This window comes from Anser anser (assembly GCF_964211835.1).
Source record: "Anser anser genome assembly, chromosome: 3".
Lineage (NCBI taxonomy): Eukaryota > Metazoa > Chordata > Aves > Anseriformes > Anatidae > Anser > Anser anser.
This window is the reverse complement of record NC_139722.1, coordinates 55811311-55829355: the sequence shown is the minus strand read 5'-3', so window position 1 is coordinate 55829355 and position 18045 is coordinate 55811311. Positions and strand designations below refer to the sequence as shown.

Here is an 18045-nt window from a genome sequence, read left to right as displayed (position 1 = left end):
CTACTTCAAGGAACTAATTTATAATTCCAATGTTTTGTTAAAACACATTAACGTAAGCATGTTTTCTTGTATGTAACTTATCTTTGCAAACATTGTGACAGTTGTTCTGGATAATGCTGTCAGTGGAGTTTTCCTGCCTGGCACATATGATGAATGGGAAAAATGCAGAGAGGTACCAGGTTAAAATTTTCTCCTTATCACTTCTTAATAGCATTTTAAGAGAGGTTTCTCTTAGTTTCCTTTTTTTTTTTTTTTTTTAATGCTTCCACTTCTTTGCTTTACTTATATTTGTACTTGTAGTAAAGCTATTACTCACAATCAGTTCACATTTTTAACTTGAATTACATTCTTTTATTTATGCAGTGGAAAACAGTCCTGTACCTCATCAAGTTGTGTTCCTTAAAAGGGGGGAGTATGTCTTATGGGTTTTACATGAGCTTTATAATGTTTCTGATTGCTTATTCAGTTTCTGAACTATTCTCTGTAGACACATTATAAATAGTTTACTTCATAAGTTAAATCTTAATTTTAGTCTTTACTGTGCAGCTACTAGGCTGTGATCCAACAAACAACTTCATGGAGGGACAAGATTTTGCCTAATGCGGTCACAGGTTGTGGCAGTCACAAAAGTGTTTTTTTTTTGTTAAAATTAATGATATAATTTTCTATTTTTCCCATAATCCGATTGTTATTCATGCTATTTTTTAATTTTATTTTTTAACAGGAACACAATCAGTACCCCAATACTCAATGTTATAAAATACTATGCTATTAGGAAGGGTAATTTCAATACTTAAAGGGTTCTTATAAAAAAGATGGAAGAGGACTCTTTACTCAGGTAGATAATGATAGGGCAAGGGGGAATGGTTTTAAACTAAAAAAAGGATAGATTTAGATGAGACATTAGGAGGAAATTCTTCACTGTAAGGGTAGTGAGGCACTGGAACAGGTTGCCAAGAGAAATTTTGGATGCTGCATTCACGGAGGTGTTCAAGGCCAGGCTGGATGGGGTCTCGGCCAACCTGATCTAGTGGGTGGCATCCCTGCCTATGGCATGGGTTGGAGTTTGATGATCGTTAAGGTCCCTTCCAACCCAAGCCATTCTATGATTTGTAAACTACTTTCTAGAAGCTACTTACACCCAGTGACTTTTCAAGCGCTGTCTCCAACATTGTGCTCATGTCTGTTGAGCTGGGTAACCCTTAGCATAGTCAAATTGCTTAGGTATGTACTGTCAATAGCTTAAAAGCCTATCAGCCTAAAGCTGATTCCTAGCCTTGCTGGAAAAGGAGAAAAAAGAAAATTTAGAACACAGCAGTTTACTCAGATGAAATGAATGAATCAGTCAGGATGACCACTTCCTTGGAAAAATGCTGTTCTCGTTCTTGACAAATTCAGAAGGTAATCTGCCTTTTACTGAAAAAATGCCAATATAAACTCTGTTTAGAAGAGAAGGGCTGTTTTTTAACTTACAGGAGCTTACTAAATAGTTTATATAATAGCATTTGTTTGTTTTGCATCTAAATCTATCTGCTCGTAGTTGGATATATCCAAGCAGTTTGTCTTGTTAGGATTGTATGTATTATATTTATGGAAATGTCTTTCAGCCTGAAGGATCCCAGTGCACTTATGAATACTTTAATTCATTACTGGAATGAATTCTCTTCCCAATAAATCAGGAGGTAAGTCTAACAGAAGTCGAAGTTCAGAATTATTATAGACAAGAAAAAAATGTGGTTATTCTTTTTTTTCTTTCTTTCTTTCTTTTTCTTTTTCTTTTTTTTTTTTTTTTTTCTTCTTAGAAATGCAATTGTGCTATTATGTTTGTTAAAAACCATTTTGATGTGTTCTCCTTTATGGGACCAATGTGTCTATATATATTTGAAATGAACCAATTTTATTCGTGGCTCTATGCTGATTATAAGGAAAGACTCTGTGGGAGAGGAAAACTACAGTTATGAAAGGCAGCCCCAAGCCTTCTAGAAGTTGCACTCTTGCTAAACTAGTAATTAGTGGGTAATTTCATGAGTTACTGAGTGAGGCTGGTAAGGTGTGGGTTATGCGGGTGGTATAATGATGTCTTCTGGGCTTGTAACCCATATTTCTTTCTGTTCTTTTGCTTTTTATGGGAGTTATAACTGAAGCTAATTTTCTATGGGTATTGTAATATCCAAATAGAGCACATGACTGAGAAATGCTGTGTAAGTTTAAAGTAGGTGAAGCTGTAAAGAGACTAGAGGAAAGAGACTACAAGTGTGTTAACATCTTGGGAGATGAGGGCTCCAAAACCTGGAGAGCTGGAAATATGAAGATGGAGGTGTTGAAGGGTATTGCAAGAAGGCTGAGGAAACCCTAGGAAAGATGGGGAAGTATGATGCTGTTTAGGCTGCAGCATATTTCAGAGGTAAGACAGATATGTGAGAATGTGTTTGACCATCTAACTACTTTTAAAGGAGGTCTCATTCTGCAAGAGGAGGAAGACTAGGATACTTCTTAAATTACACCAACCCAGGAGAGGAGAGGGGAGGGGAAGTGAGCCTTCCTGCTGTAGGAAGGAAGAAGGTTAAAGATGTCAAAGGAGCACACTGGAACAAAACTTGATGTCGCAAGTGCAGTCTCATACATTCTGTGTGTCTTAATCAGACTGTGCCAGGAACATATTGCCTTATAGAATATCATAGTTTCTGTGACATGTAGGTTCAGTATTCTAAGACTGTATTTTTGAGAATTAAGTCAATAACACTCTCAGGTGAGATGAACTTGTGTGTTTACCTTGATTGTCACAAAAAGAGTGTTCTGTCCTTCTGTCCATTCATATAGAAAATACTCGAGTCTTGTAGAATTTCCAAGGATAAAATACAGATCATTCCAGAATGAGCAGAAACTGCTGAAAACATCAGTTTGGAAAACATTGTTCTACTTCTAAAACATTTAGAAACAATTTAAATGATTAATATGTTTTAAAAATAAATTTCCTATGGCTTTCAGATATTGCTTCCTCTTTGGCCCATGTTATAAATTACCGTTGTTGTATGAACACAATCATTATTCCTTTGAGTGAATATATAGAACTCTGTTCTATTCACAGCCTTTAGTATTTTACAGATATTGTTACGGAAATGGTTTATCATTTTTCAAAAAGAAAATTCTGCCTCCAAGGTGTTTAGTATAACCTTATTAATCATTAAATGTGTAGAAGGTTTTATTGAAATATTGGTGCTGCTTGAAACAGCATAAGCTCCTATTAGAATATCTAACTGGCTTGAGGCAAGCAAGCCAGAAATATCTTCTGTAATTCTTAGTTAGTCATTTCCAATACCCCCAGCCTGCACTATTCTGTGATTTTTTTTTTTCTCTTGGGATGAAAAGGAAAACCATTTCAGAGTGGTACCAGTGCACCAGCTCTCCTGTTCCTGCTAAGCCTATTCCTGCCAGATCTCAGTCCTCAGGAGCCTTCATTCTGAGGACAGTGATGAGCCTGATGAGCAGAGATGAACTTGAACCAAAATTCTCAACACAAAGCTTCTCAATTTTAAGGATGCTTTATTGTACCAGTATCACGCTCTTGAAGTTTAGGCCTTTGGATACTGGTTAAATTTCTTTATTAGCAGCATGCAGTGCTCAAGGTAGGAGTAAGTGAATTAATTAAGAGTAATTTAGCAAATAACTAAAATGTTTGTATGGCCACATTAATGATTGTCTGTCTTTGCTATTCATTAATAATTGGTAGGCTTTTCCTTGGGGTGATGAACATTTAAGTGATTGAGAATGTGAGAGGCTGCCCTTCGTCATATCACCATTCATACTGAGCATGTCCAAATGGAAGAGAAGGAAATGATGTGTGTAGGTGTGTCTGGCACAACCAGAATATTTTTTGAGGTCTTAAGAAATCTCAAAAAATGCTATCTGCAGTAGGACATCCTAGATATTCTGGGGTCTTCTGAGAAAAAAACACGTATTTGTGCAGCCTGGAGCAACTATACATATGCCCAAGGTCTGTCTGTAACCCAGACTGAGTATCAACCCACTGTATCCCAGGGAGTGTATTTGCCAAACTGTAACCCTTTCCTTTTCTTTTTCTTTTTTTTTTTTTTTTAAGGGTGTTTTGTTTGGACGCTATTAATACGAGGATATTTCTGTGTCCTACAACAGCCACTGAAGCTCTACAGCTTCATGAATTACAACAGTAAAATTGCATTTGTATGAAAAGTGAGGAAAGGAGTGTTCTTTTCCAAAAGTCTGAAGTACTCAATTTACATAAAATAACATAATAACACGTGTTTTTCCGCTTGTAAAGGTGGAAAAGCAAGGGAGGAGTAGGACACACAGGACACACTTTATTATGGTGAGGAATGTTCCTGAAGGTTATTAATCTGAGTACGTTCAGTGACCAAAAAAAAAAAAGTCAAAACAAGAATTCAAATTTTTTGTTCTCAGCGAAAGATTAAACAAATAAGATTAAATAAGATTAAAAACAAAACTCTAAAGCTTTTCATGAAATTTCAGTGTTTAAAAGTAGACCATTTATCACAGAAGAAGAATTTATTTTATTTTATTTTTTTGAGAGAAACATTGCATCTGGCTTAAAATCATAATGAATGATAGGAACAAACCACTTGATTCATTAGCTACATAGTTCTTCTAAAAACTTGTCCTGTTCCTATGTTGCTGACATCAGTGAAAACATTGCCTTTTATGTCAGCAGGCCAGGACTGAACTGGAAAGAGAAATAATTTATTTAGAAGATGATAATCTTCAAAGCACTGAGCAGTTTCTTAGTGTTTTCTCAGGTACTGAGTACCTTTGATTCCCACTAGCTTATAGGGTTATGCTCAGCATTTTGAAAACCTGTTATATGGTTCCTCTATTTAGCAATCCTTGATCCTATCATTTATTGCTTAGTATTGTCAATTTTTCCTGAAATACCTTTGTGCTTTCTCTCACCTCCCTTCAAGCACTGGAGGCTTTCTGCATAAAATGGGACTACAAAACTAGAAGATCCTCTGGAATCACTGAATTTAGACTTCATGAGTACAAAATGTCCACGTGGGACAAAATGCTTTCTGAAGACATCCTATTGCCCGTGTTCTTTTGATCAGGGCTGAAAATACATCTGCTTTTGCAGTGGTCTGTTTTGCAATGATCCTCATAAACTTATCCAGCTTCCCACTAATGGTAGTCTGTTTTTGGTTCTGCCAGCATGGTTGCAGTCTCCCTGCTCTGCTGGCTGGGGATCCTCCTCTGATTTCTAGCCTACACCTTCTCCTGTTCATTTCTGTATATTTGTTCATAATCCATCATCGCCCTTCACTTGAATAGGTATCCTCTCCTTTACGTCTGTCCTCATAGTAATGTATATTTCAGGTAGCACACCTATTTCTTCAGCTTTTTTCTGCTCATGTAAACAGCAAAATTTTTTTTTTTCTTGTAAACAGGTCTGTACTCAGTACTCTGGGTAAAGCCTCACCACTGCTATGTACAGCGGCCTTAGTACTTCCATATCTTATCTAAAAGTATCTGTTTAGAATAATTTTAAGGATCATGTTAGCATTTTTATGACCACATTGCTTTACTGATGTTGTTATCCTTAAAAGGGAACTGCTGGCTTCACTGAAGCCTGTGATGAGGTATTTTTAACAGAATACAAAGTTTCATCCACTACCTTTACATTATTTTTCATGGTATGGTCCTTTAACAAACTATTACATGTTTTAACATTACTTAATATCCCTTGTCATACTTCTGACACTATCACTCATGCATTCTTTAATTCAAAGACAATTTTTTCATTGGTGCCTTTTAATACCGCTATAGTATTACACACACAAAACAAACAGACCAAAAACAACCACCATAAATAATTTACAAAATAAACATGGAACACAGTAACCAAACTCTTTGCTGCTGTTATCTTTTCAGCAGAGTCAGAAGCAGAGGGTGGGTCTTTGATAAAATTCAGAAAGTAGAAGCAGAGGAATAGTTTTTGCTAGAATTCAGAAAGAACTCAACAACTTATACAATCCTGAGACCTAAACACCAACTGAACTTGCTTTAAAATGCATAAATACTGCTTAGAGGGGGTGAAAAGTCAATTTTCAGAATGAGGAAAAATGTGAGAGACCACAGCTAAGTAAATACATGGAAAGAAAGACCAGACACTAAAGGAATGGGCATAAAAATGTGGAGGTACCTCAAAAGAAACCATAACCAACAAATGCAAAGGGAGACATTGCTGGAAAAACTTTGCAGTTCCACAAATCTTAACAAGCCAAGCCACAAGTCTATAGTTGTAGCAGCTGTTCATTTCACAGCCATGGAAGACGTGACACTTGAAGATATGCCAACAAAGTAGAAAAGTCAAGTGTGAATCTATTTTATTTATTTATTTATTTAAGAGTAATACTTTCCTCATTGTGAAATGTTACTAAGGGAGAAATGACTTGCCTGTTTAGACTGGGCTTAGTGGGCATACTGGCAGTAAACTGTACGTCTTAGCTCCTCCTACATAATATTATTTGATTAATGAAGTGAACCACAATGACACTTCAAAATTGATTATTTCAGCTAATCTAGCATGCATACAAAATGATTTCAAGAATGTGAATTTTTATGCTGTGTTCACAAAACCAGTGAAGAACTGTTCCTATCTGCTGTGTGCTTATTCAGGACGCTTTTTTTCACTAGGCCTCACCATGGCACAGGGCAGGAAAATGCTTGTTTGAGTTTTCTCATCAGTTAGGGGCACGTAGGATTTTAATTATTTCTTCATTTATTTTGTTTCTTCTCCTGGCTTCCAGTGGACAGAAGGCAGTTAGCATATGTCCACAGCAGCAGTTAAGATCAACCTTAAGGTCAGCTTCCAACCCACCATTGGCCTACCCTTTCCACCTTAGTATAGAGCCCTTTTACTGCAGCCTTTAGGTGTGTGATAATAACAAACCCATAACAATCCTACACTGATCCATTCCTGGCTTCTGGTTCCTCTACATTCTAAATATACTACAAGTACTCAAAAAAAGAGTTAAGAAGATGGAGAAGACTGATTCTTAAAAGTTTAGCAATGCAATACAAATAACCTCTAGAAGGCTGAAGGAATCTTCATGCTAAGGTATATACGAAGACTGTGGCTCTAACAAGTTGATGGTGACTGGTCGTGATGAAACCTAAATGTCTGTGGAAGCTTACCTTGAATTAACTTAGTCCAGAGTTTGTACTTTTCAGTAGTGCTTGCAGTTATTGTAGATTTTTTGGATTAAACCCAATATGCATGACAATGTTACAGAATATAGTCAGTCTATATTCTCTCATTTCTATGCTAAGATGAAGTAAAAATCATTGGTTTTCAGGATGCAATGGAGAGGATATTAACCTTCAAGTGATCACTATAATTTGAAAAGCAGAGTCTGAAAATTGTGAAAATAAATTATACAGTACAAATAGATTCAAGTATATTAAATTCAGGTCTGCTGTTGAACAAAAGCAACATGCACAGGCTCTTTCATCATCTGATTGCTTTTGAGGCCATGCTCTGTGGCTGAAAATTAATAACATATTGATGCTCTTGAGGTTGATGATACGAAGGAAACTAATTACATCTGAAACCAATACCAGACTATTTTCAGTTAGTGTTATCTCTTACTCGACTTCAAAAACTGAACCCAAAGCTGACCCAAAATATAATACCATCTTTGTAAAATCTCCAGTTTCTGTTGGAAGAAACACTTAAAATTTTTGGGACATAAGATACATGTACTCTCTTAATCTGAAGTACTTGCCGCCAGAAATTGCTTTTTGAGAGTGGCATGGGTGTACCAAGAAGTCTGACTGATCTCCCTTTGAGTGTACAGGGCACTGCTTTGACCGTCACCTTCCTCTCTTGCCAAGCTGACCTTTGAGAAAGCTGTTACCTCTGCAGAGGTACATGATTTTGCACTAAGCCTACAAGTCTCTCTCCAATCGTTCTTACAGTTCCCACAATGACAACTCCATTGGGTGGGTGGTCAACCCAGCGGCAGCAGCATCTTCCAACTTCTTTCATCATCTGCAAAGCAAGTATGTGCTGTTGCATCTAGGAGCAGAGGTTGTTTGGTCTGCAGAACATGTACATGGATGCGATATGGAGTGGGGGTAGGATGGAGATTGCAGCAGGTATTAGGTAATCTGTTTAAGTCTGTTTCAGATCTCTAACCAGTCTTTGTATTTCTGAGCTCCTGAAATTTTGAGTCAATCATTCTGGTTTTGATCAGGGTAAGCTTTACTAGTTTCTTTATAGAGCACATATGGACCTGTCACTGGACTGTTTAACTGACACATTTACAGTAATCGTTCATCTGGCATGCAGCCATTAGCATATAAAACACTAGGTCTGCAAAGTTAACTTTAATAATGAGATATTAAAATGTTCAGCAGACTTCCCCCACCTTTTTGCAGAAAAGCAGTCCGTGGGCAATCACGTTTGCTCATCACAACAAATGAGCAGCAGGCATCAACAGCCACCCTATCATCTGCTGGGGAGGAATGTTTCTCTCTTTACTGGTGGGGCAGCTATTTGGCTCTCTTTACTTTTTTTCATGGAGTGGTGATTAGGACTGGCCAAACTTCACACCCACATAACTTTCATTTCTGTGTATTCCACACGAGTCTGGTCATAACTAAAATACATTTGTGATCCTTGTTCCAAGGCTCCAGGTGGTACAAAATGTTTGCTCTTTTGCATAGTTTTAACATAAGGATATGTGGGTTGCCTTCCAGATGCATTATACTGAATACTTTTGTAACATTTGGAAGCCTCTGGAGGTGCAATGCTCCATTTTTCCTGAGGTATATTAGATTCTTGGAGAGGTCTCCTTCCACCATTGTTAGTGTTGCTGTACAGGCCCCTTGTGTTTCAGTTGAACTATAATTATTTAGCACAGCAAATAGATGCTTGATGTTTCCATTTTTTTTATATGTTCAAGTAATCAGAAGCTATATGTGTAGCAAGAAGACAAGAAAGTATAGTACAAGTGTTTGAAACACATATTGAATGCAACTGAATTGTACTCATCTCAGGTAATTTTTTTTTGTTGTTAAGCTTTCCAGTAGTAGCGATTTGTGTTTGAGGTTCAATAATGTAGGTAATTTAAAAAAGCTTTTACAACCACTTATTTTGGCAAGACTTTTGAGCAGAAATTGCTAATAAAATTTCAGTGGCCTTAATCAACCCCTTATAAAACGTAACAGTGAAAAATAGCATGGGAAAAATGTTCATACAGGAATGTCTTATCAGGCAAAACTTGAAATAAAATGAAAATCTCCTCTGATGACAAAGAAATGTCGAATCTTTCTTTACAAGCATTGGGAGCAAACTCTTTTCAAATTGCAAACTTGTGCTCATTTCTAGATTCTCAAAAGGAATGCTTGCAAAATTGAAGAAAGATTAGGGACAGAAGCAAAAGTTGCTAGCCAAGTGTTTTTAGTTCTGAGACCTAGTTCAGAAAAAAAAAAAAAAAGTTATATCACTTTTGCAGCACTTTCTGGAACTACTTAATTAATGCATGATTGAAGGAGTAATCATTCAAATACAGTGAGTCGCTATTTCTGTATTAGCTTTTCCTGCATTTCTTGCATGGTTTTATTAGCAGTGGAATTGCTGACATTTAAAATGTCCTTACTGCCATCAGAGTTAGCATAGGTAGAAATAAATGAAACCCTTTTGCAGTTTGACTTGTTATTTCAGGTTCTCTGTAAATTCAGACAGACAGTAAGCTACATTTTTGAGGTTTTCTTTGTAAATATAACAGATATACACTGACTTGTAGAAAAACAGCACTCTCCCTCCCTAAAATAAAAGAAAATGCAGCTGAGTCTCTGGAGAACATTTTAGAAACCTGGAGAGAGTTAAATTTGCACATTAGAAAAACGTACAGTGAGAAGATTGTTTATTTCTGATATCAGTTGCTTCTAGTGCCTGGATATTTTTACATTTTAAAGATAACCATGAAATTGTTCTGCAGGAGGATCTGGAGTACTGAAGTTTCATCATGCAACATTGAAATATGTAGGTAATACTCTGCATGAAAGAAATCTGACTAAATTAATTCTGACAGGGCTATTTTGCTATTAAGATGGATATGAATAAAATGGGACAAAGCAATAGTGTGCTGTTTTTGAACTGGGATCTATAAAATATGCCCAGAGAGGGATTATTTCTTTCAATACAGTACACAGATGAAATATAAGTCTATAGAGAATGTTATTCTGTATGTAGATGTAATCAGAATGAAATTACAAATCTTTTATGAACCTGGTAAAGTTTGGTAGATGCAGGTGTATTCTCTTGAACAGAAGGCTGGTGAAGCTAAGAACAGACCTAGATTATGTTTGTGTCAATCTGATTACAAAGTCCTGTTCAGCCTCAGATGGAGTGCAGGAAAGTGAAGTGCCATAGCTACTGCTCAGATGAAACCCAACATGCAAAACATTGAAGATGGGAGCACAGATGGCTTGGACTTTTTTTTTTCTTTTTTTTTCTTTTTTTTCTTTTTTTTCTTTTTTTTTCCCCCTGTATTATCAATTTTAGGAGGAAATTGTTGAAGGCATACCTATTGATTGGCAAAGTGTTACAGAAAAATATATTTAGAAGGAAAGATGAAGGTCACTCAGGGAAGGAAAAATCTAAGAAGGTCCAGAGCTATTTTCTGCTGACTTCAGTGAACAGTGACGTTGAGAAAGCTGTTAATCTTTGTCATAGATACTGAAAATACAAGCCAAGTTGAGTCAAACTGCTCATATTAACCTATAAAAAACTGTTCTCTTGGAATAAAGTGTGCCTGGCTTTATTGTGTTAGCTAGAAAAATGTGTGTAGTAGTTCCAAACTATTTTGTTTCATTACTCAAAGCTAATCTTACCATGTTGGATAGTACATATCAAATGATTTTTACAGATTATTGTATTCTTGAGATGGCAGAGCTGAAAATGAGATGTGCATTCATAGGCATGATTGCAGTTAACTGTGACTAAAACAGATAATTCTGGAAAAAAAATTAAAGTAACACATCTTTTAAAATAATAAATTAGCAACATTGAGATGTGGTCTCAAGCTTTTTGACGGCCGATTTGGCTAAAAACTTAAACCCACTACTTTTGTAATAATAGAAAATGGTATCTTGGTCGGTGTGAGAATTGCAGAGGAATGAAGGATCAGATAAGGCATCAGAGGAATCTGCACATATTTTGTGTTGAGAATTTGCACTGGTTCAAAAAGGGGAGTCTGGGTATGCCTTAAAGAGAAAGGTTGGTCATAGGAGATAGTACAGTCTCAAATTCTGAGATCATCAGCATTTGCTCAGACATAGGTGTCCCACAGATAAATGGGGAATATATGAGACAAGCCTGCAAGTAGCTGTTTTGCCCAGGAAAGTCTAAGGCAGGTAACAGATGAACAGGATTGAAATGGCTGATCATGTGCCCTTGCACAAGTCAGGACTACCTATTATCAACTCATAACAACAATGGAATTTTGCACAATTTAGAAAGCCCAGAGTGGGGCTAGTAGCACTGCCCTAATGTGCACTGTATTACTGCTGAAACAGATCAGTTAGCTTGTATGGGTATCTCTGCATGACATGGTCTTTGGCCAGAAAAGTAACCTTTACTTGGAGGGTCAAAAAAGAGAAATAGCTCATTTAATAAATGCTTTTTTTTTTTTCAAACAATACAACATTTTCCCTTTGGCTTCTCCTGCTGCATGCCAAAAGGTTCCTTCCAGAGAGAAAGAGGAAAAGTACAGAAAGGACACAAAATGCGAACACAGCAGGTCCCTCCAGTGTTTTGTGCAGTGCTCAAAGTACAAAGAAAACATAACGAAGAAACATGGTCTGACTGTCCAGCTTTTCATTCCAGCATTTAAAACAATAACCTGGGGCAAAAGATTAGCAAAGAAGGTCAGATGGAGAGTTACAGGGAGCAGGAAGGCTGGTAGCTTTAGAGGCATATCACTTTCACAAAACCAGCTGAACAAATTACTGCCTTCATGGAACTGAGCAGAAGATTGTAGAGACTTGAGCTGGGTGTCCCTGAGTGCAGCTGAAGTGGTGCTTGCTTTTCTGAGCCAACAAAATGCTCATTAGCTTGTCCACATTTGCAAGAGGGGAACTGAGCTGGCACGATCACCACTGGAGGGGAAGAGAAAGGAGAACAGGAATGTGGGGAGACTAGGGTCTTCTGAGACAGGATGTTGGTGGGAAGGGCCAAGGGCTTTGGGCCAGCATTATTTGCTCAGTCTCCTACTCCCTAAAGGTGGCATATATTCCAGCCAAGCTGCAATTTGGCTAAGGCAGATAATACTCAAGTAAAAACTGAACTTGAATATTCCTATTATTCTTTGTTGTTTTTAGAAAAAAAAAATATTACTGTGACAAGATTCTAAGAGCTGACAGATTGGAGAAGCAAATTTTCTGACACTGAAGAGAAATTCATTTGGCCAAATAAACTAAGGGAGCTTGCCTATTCTTAGAAATTATTATCCTAATAATCATTGCTATGGACTTTAAAACAATGTATGTGCTAAATACCAGCAGTGAGCTCAGTGGTGCCCAGAAAGGGAAGAATGTGCAGATCATATTGTGAGAGCTTCACAGCCTAAAACATCATTGCTGTAAGCTAGAAAGCGATAGGAAAGTTGAAAGCTTTGCAGGTTCTACTCTCTGATACCAAGTTACTCCAACTCAGAGCAGTGCTGCAGTCTGCAGAAGTCAGGAAGAGCCCTTCTCTGCCTGTTTTCCTGTGGTGTGGGCACAAGGAATGGCTGAAGGGATGGGGACCTCTGGTTCACCTGGCTACAGCTGCTGGCCCAGCCCGGTGCCAGCAGCGCACCAGGAGGGCAGCAGGCAGCATTCAGGGGTGCCAGCAGCTGCCTGGAGGGAGCATGGTGCTCCCTCCCATCTCCCAGCCTTGTAGGATGCCTGCTTGCTTAGCGTGCTGGGAGCTGGGGAGCTGCAGCTGCCTGCACCTCTCACGGCTCGAGCTGCGCAAAAGCACCGTGGGGAACCCGGCCAGTTCTGCTGAGCGCCAGTGAGGGACTGGGAATTTTGCTGTCTAGAGGAAAAATGTTGTTATGTCTAACATTTAATGCAGTGCTGGCACCACGAGGCTGCAGGCAGATTTGTTTATTTGACAGGCTCTGCTAGCTTGACTTTCTAAGGGTAAAAACCTACATTCCTATCTGGAAAGGCTTCCTTAAGAATGGATGGAGCAGTCGCATTGATCAGTGATCTCTCAAGAGGGCTGGCAAGGTGTTTCTGGCTGGGGTTTCAGCCCCAACCCGATGCCGGGGTGTCACGGTCTAATGCAACCACCGGTTTTGTTTTGTTCTTGCAAAAGCCTCCCAAAAGGACAGTCTTCTGCACTTCTGCAGTTGTGGATGGTTGTTCTCTTCCATAATTATATTGATAAAGTATCAGCCATTGTGGAATCAAAAATGCCACTTGCCTCCACAAGTAGCTTTCACATTATCTTTATATTACAAGAAAAACATTTCTTGTTTTTTCTTTTAATGTGACATTGGTTAAATTATATCTTAAAGGGAAAAAATGTTTGCAGATATTGTTGATGACTCAGATGTTTTATAAGACAGGCTGTTGTTTTAAGAGCAGCATGTGCTTGTTCAGTGGACACCCTCAGTGCCGTCAAACATTACTAACACTGACCAAAAAAGGTATTTCATCTTGAATTTGAGAAAGCATAAATATTTGAATCAAAGCAAAGATATAGCTGCAGTCTCAAAAGGCCAGTGGAAAAACAACATGCACCATCATATCTAGAATCGAAGCTTTATAAAACACCTTTAATATAATAAATATCCAGCCTGTGTGTTGAAATGGACCGTATGTTCTATATCTGTACTAAGGCCAGCAAGGAGAACTGTTGATCTTTGAGGTAAGTATTACCAAGACTTCTGGAAAAGTAGAGGAAAGTTCATTCCAGGAAGGACTGCTCCTTCAAATCTCATCTTACTGATATTAAAAATAACTTACAGCATCAGCAGACACCGAGAAGGCAGAGCTGGAGCTCAGATCTGGGAATAGGCACTGGGGAAAGGAAAACAGAAAGGAAACCAGTAAAGAACCAGAAACTAAGGATGAAAGCTGAGCAAGGACGAAAAGGGTCCAAGGCGAGAAATCACAGCAACAAGCTCCAGAAACTCCTGAAAAGTCTTTTTAAAAGACACTCTCCTGCTGTCCCGCTGGTGATTTTGGCAGTGAGGAAGGCAGGCCGTAATGTTCCACTTGTCCCCAAGCTGCTCAGGGTCTCTTTGCAATATCCAAGTGGTTTCTGATCATCTATGTTGAAAGGTATGAACCATAAAAATTAATTTGTTCCAGGTCCATATTTACAGGAATTTTAATGAACTAGCAGTGAACCTGGTCTGTACATTGAGCTAACTAGCACTGAAGCCCAGTTTCCATGTAATAAAAGTATGTGCAACACCATGTATTTTTAGATATGTGAAAATACTTTGCAAATAAATATGTACACAAGGATAAACACATGCAGACAAAATCCCACAGAAAACAAAATATGTTCTACATAGTACATGTTTGATCTACACTAACTACACATACAGAATGTTCAACTGTATTTATGCTTCCGAAGCTTAAATGAAAATAATAGTACTAAAGAATTTTAACTATCAGTCTCAGTTTCATATCCCTAAGTTTTCTGAAACATTTAAAACTGTGACTGGAATCTCATGCTTCCTATGCTAAATTTAATTTGGAACACAGGCCAACGGAAATATAGTTAATTTAAGCCAAAGTTTGATTTTGCTATTTGCAAACAATATAAAGTGGTTAAAGTCTTGGGTATTTATCCTCTGAGGTAGCATGTATTTGCCCCTGTTATGTGATTGCCACCCTTCTCATTAACAGCAAAGGATTTTATTAGTTTGTTTAGGAATTTTAATACATTAACACTTTCTAAATGAAACCTGCTACTAGTGATGTATAACAGAAAATCAACAAAATAAAACAATTTGTGTAGCTTTTCATATCTGACATTACTGAAAGTTAGTCATCTTGTGATTCACACAGAAAATACTGTGGGTGATAAGGTTTTCCTTAAAAAGAAAAATATCAGTATGTCTTTGGGAAGATTTACTGCTCCCAGCTCTCATATGATTTTCCCTTTTCCGTTCTTTTCCAGAATGAAAGCACCAACTTTGCTGCTAGTGACCTGACAAGAAACTGCAACTAATGTCTACTTCTTCACAGCACACAGTCTCTCAGATTTTCCGATCACAGTCATTGATCAGTCATCAGATTTATTGTGAATTTGTATCTCTTTTTGCATCTTTGCTTCTTAGGTGAGATATGCTGTAGTACAGCCATACAGATGGGTAGAAGCACATAGCTTTCAAGACAGTTTAAACAACAACTATGTTCATCAGATCTTCCTGGGCATGGCGACTATGAAAACATACATGGTTTTATTTATTTATTTATTTTTATTTTTTTTTGTAGGGGAATATTGACTTAGGATTTTTAGTATTTTACACAGGTTTAAATTAGAGATGCCTTTTCTGTTAGTTCTCCAAGGCACATTCAATTCAAAAGTAAAAATCTTTTATAACGCATTTACCGCATATACTGAAAACATGCTGCTTTTTTTTTTTTTTCTCCCCAAAAGTAATGAACACATACACCAATGTAAAAGAGATACTAATCTAATAAGATGTGTAAAAGTGCTTATTTTGGATCTAGTTCAAGTCCCCATGAGTTTTATCCTTATTTAAATCCAGAGAAAAATTAAACCCATTTTTGGATAGGTATACAGAAGAGTACAGTGCTGAAACTCTTGAGAAATTTAAGCAGGACAATTGAATTATACCAGGCTGGAATTTGGACATTTGTTTAGACTAACATTTTTTGCTTATCAAGGGTACCTTTCACTTCCTAGTTCCTTTACTTCACAATTAACATCTCAGGTTGGGATTTTGGCCTAGAAATCATACTTTCATTGACTTTAATGATCTGCAGTTCAGCACTTGGAGTTCGTGGTACATATTTCATAATGCTGATAAGCTGATAGTGGAATCATTTTTTAAATGCTACTGGCTATCTCACAGCAAATTTCCATTTAGAGAGAGTCACGCAATTCTGTTATCTGTTCTCATTTAATCTGTGGACAAGGTAGAACTTACACAAAATTAAACACATGCTCATGCACAGGTTTAGCAATAATAAGGTGGCAGTTGTGAAATATATCTAAAACTTCAGAAGATAAGGTCTCAGATGAAGATGAACTTGTTCCCTAATAAGCATGTATTCTTGATATGTTTTGTGCAGACATATTGAGTTTGTGCAAGCGCCAGTATCTGAATCAACAGCAAGAATGAAGACAGAGCCCAAACTAGGAAGTGATGCTATGGGGTCTCTTGTGATGCCTATATAGCCAGTGTTGGCACTGGTGCCTTGAGTTAGTAAGTAAGGGCTGGAGTTTGTACAGAGGTACCACAATTCATTTAATTTCCTCGATGTTTATTATTAAAATGTGCAAGTTCAAGCTGAAGACTTAACATGATCCATGTTAACAATGTAATAGCCTCCGTTATTGTTTTACAACAATAAACACTGCTGATAGTAAAGAGCAATATTTTACCAAGAGATTCCATGGACTGTGACGCCATGCAATGCAATATTTCCTGAGAGGAGTGTCAACTTAGCAACCTGACTATTGCTGTAATGATTATTTCCAAAAACAGAATACAGGTCAGATGAGTGAAAGTGAGAACTCTCCCATTTATTTAGAACAGCTTTCCCATCTGGTTCCTTGTGATTTAAGGAACTACACCAGAAGCCACAGTTCTTCTCTCAATTAATTATGCCTATATTTAATCTGATTTTTTTTTTTCACACTATAATAAAAATGAGTTATACCAGTCACAGTCAGTAAAGTCAATTGCCTTTTGATGGGCAATGTCCTGGTTTAAGACAGCACACTTACCACTCCAGTGGTAAAACAGAAGGCATTATCCAGTGCTTCCAATAGAGAATGCAGTAAATATGGACAGAAAGGAGGAAAGACAGTGGTTGCTTAATCTCTGCTTCTCTTTTGCACATCTTCATAGAATCATGTGATTCTATGTTCCATAAAATCACATGAAGATGTGAAAAAGAGAAACAGAGATTAAACAACCACTATTTTATTAAATGAATTTCAGATGGTTCTGTGATGGTGATACAGGTTAAATGGTAACTGGTCTTTATTTTGACTTATGTTTGGGAGTGAAAGCTGTTTTTTTGACATTGTGTTATGTTTCATTCTGTCATATTAATATTTATTGTTCTTAATTTCTTTCTTCTTTCCAGAGCTAGCAGAGCTTTCCAGAGATTTCCCTCACCTGCTTGCCTCATACAGCTGCCTCCTTATGGATGGTCTGCTTTTCCTCTTTCATTTACAATATTATCTTTCAAAAGACCAAATAAATGCAGCTTTGAAAATCTTTTCTTGTCCTTCTCCTGCAAGTGATCATGTCCAAAAGCCTGACAGCAGAAGTCCAAAAATAATCACCTTGTTTACAGGGCTTCCTAGTAGGAGTTGCCAACTAATAACCAACTAGACAGAACAATTAACAGGCAAAAGGACGTATTACCAGACACATAGTTAAAAAGTTTAATCAGAAATAGTGCAGGACGCTTTTTACTGTAAAATGGCTTTATTTTTCTTGAAAGCAGGACAACACTGCAACAAGCTGGTGTTTCACTTTCTAATAATAAAAATATCTCTGGGGTCAAAATCAGGATTAAGTGGCTATTCTTATTAACCAGCTTCTTGCAGCATAACAGAGTTGCCACAAATGACATCAAACTCAGTATAACCAGGAAACTTGTGGCAAGAAAAAAATAACTTCATTCTAAAATAACAGATATAACAACTTTGTCATTTAAATGTCAAAATATTTGAGCTAAGGAAATGTAAATATTAACAAATTAAACCAACCTGCCAAATCACAGTTTGCAAATGTTCCAGATAGGAAGATGGTGAGTTTCACCAAATGGCAGACT

At 37.3% G+C, this 18045-nt stretch overlaps 1 long non-coding RNA gene across 1 annotated transcript; it reads left to right on the top strand.

The window, feature by feature from the left end:
- The first annotated feature begins 1890 nt into the window (after nucleotides 1-1890).
- LOC310898097 lies at nucleotides 1891-17485 on the top strand. Its single transcript, XR_014582955.1, has 4 exons — nucleotides 1891-2404; nucleotides 15185-15344; nucleotides 16327-16460; nucleotides 17350-17485. It is a non-coding gene; the product is annotated as an uncharacterized lncRNA (long non-coding RNA).
- The last annotated feature ends 560 nt before the right edge of the window (nucleotides 17486-18045 follow it).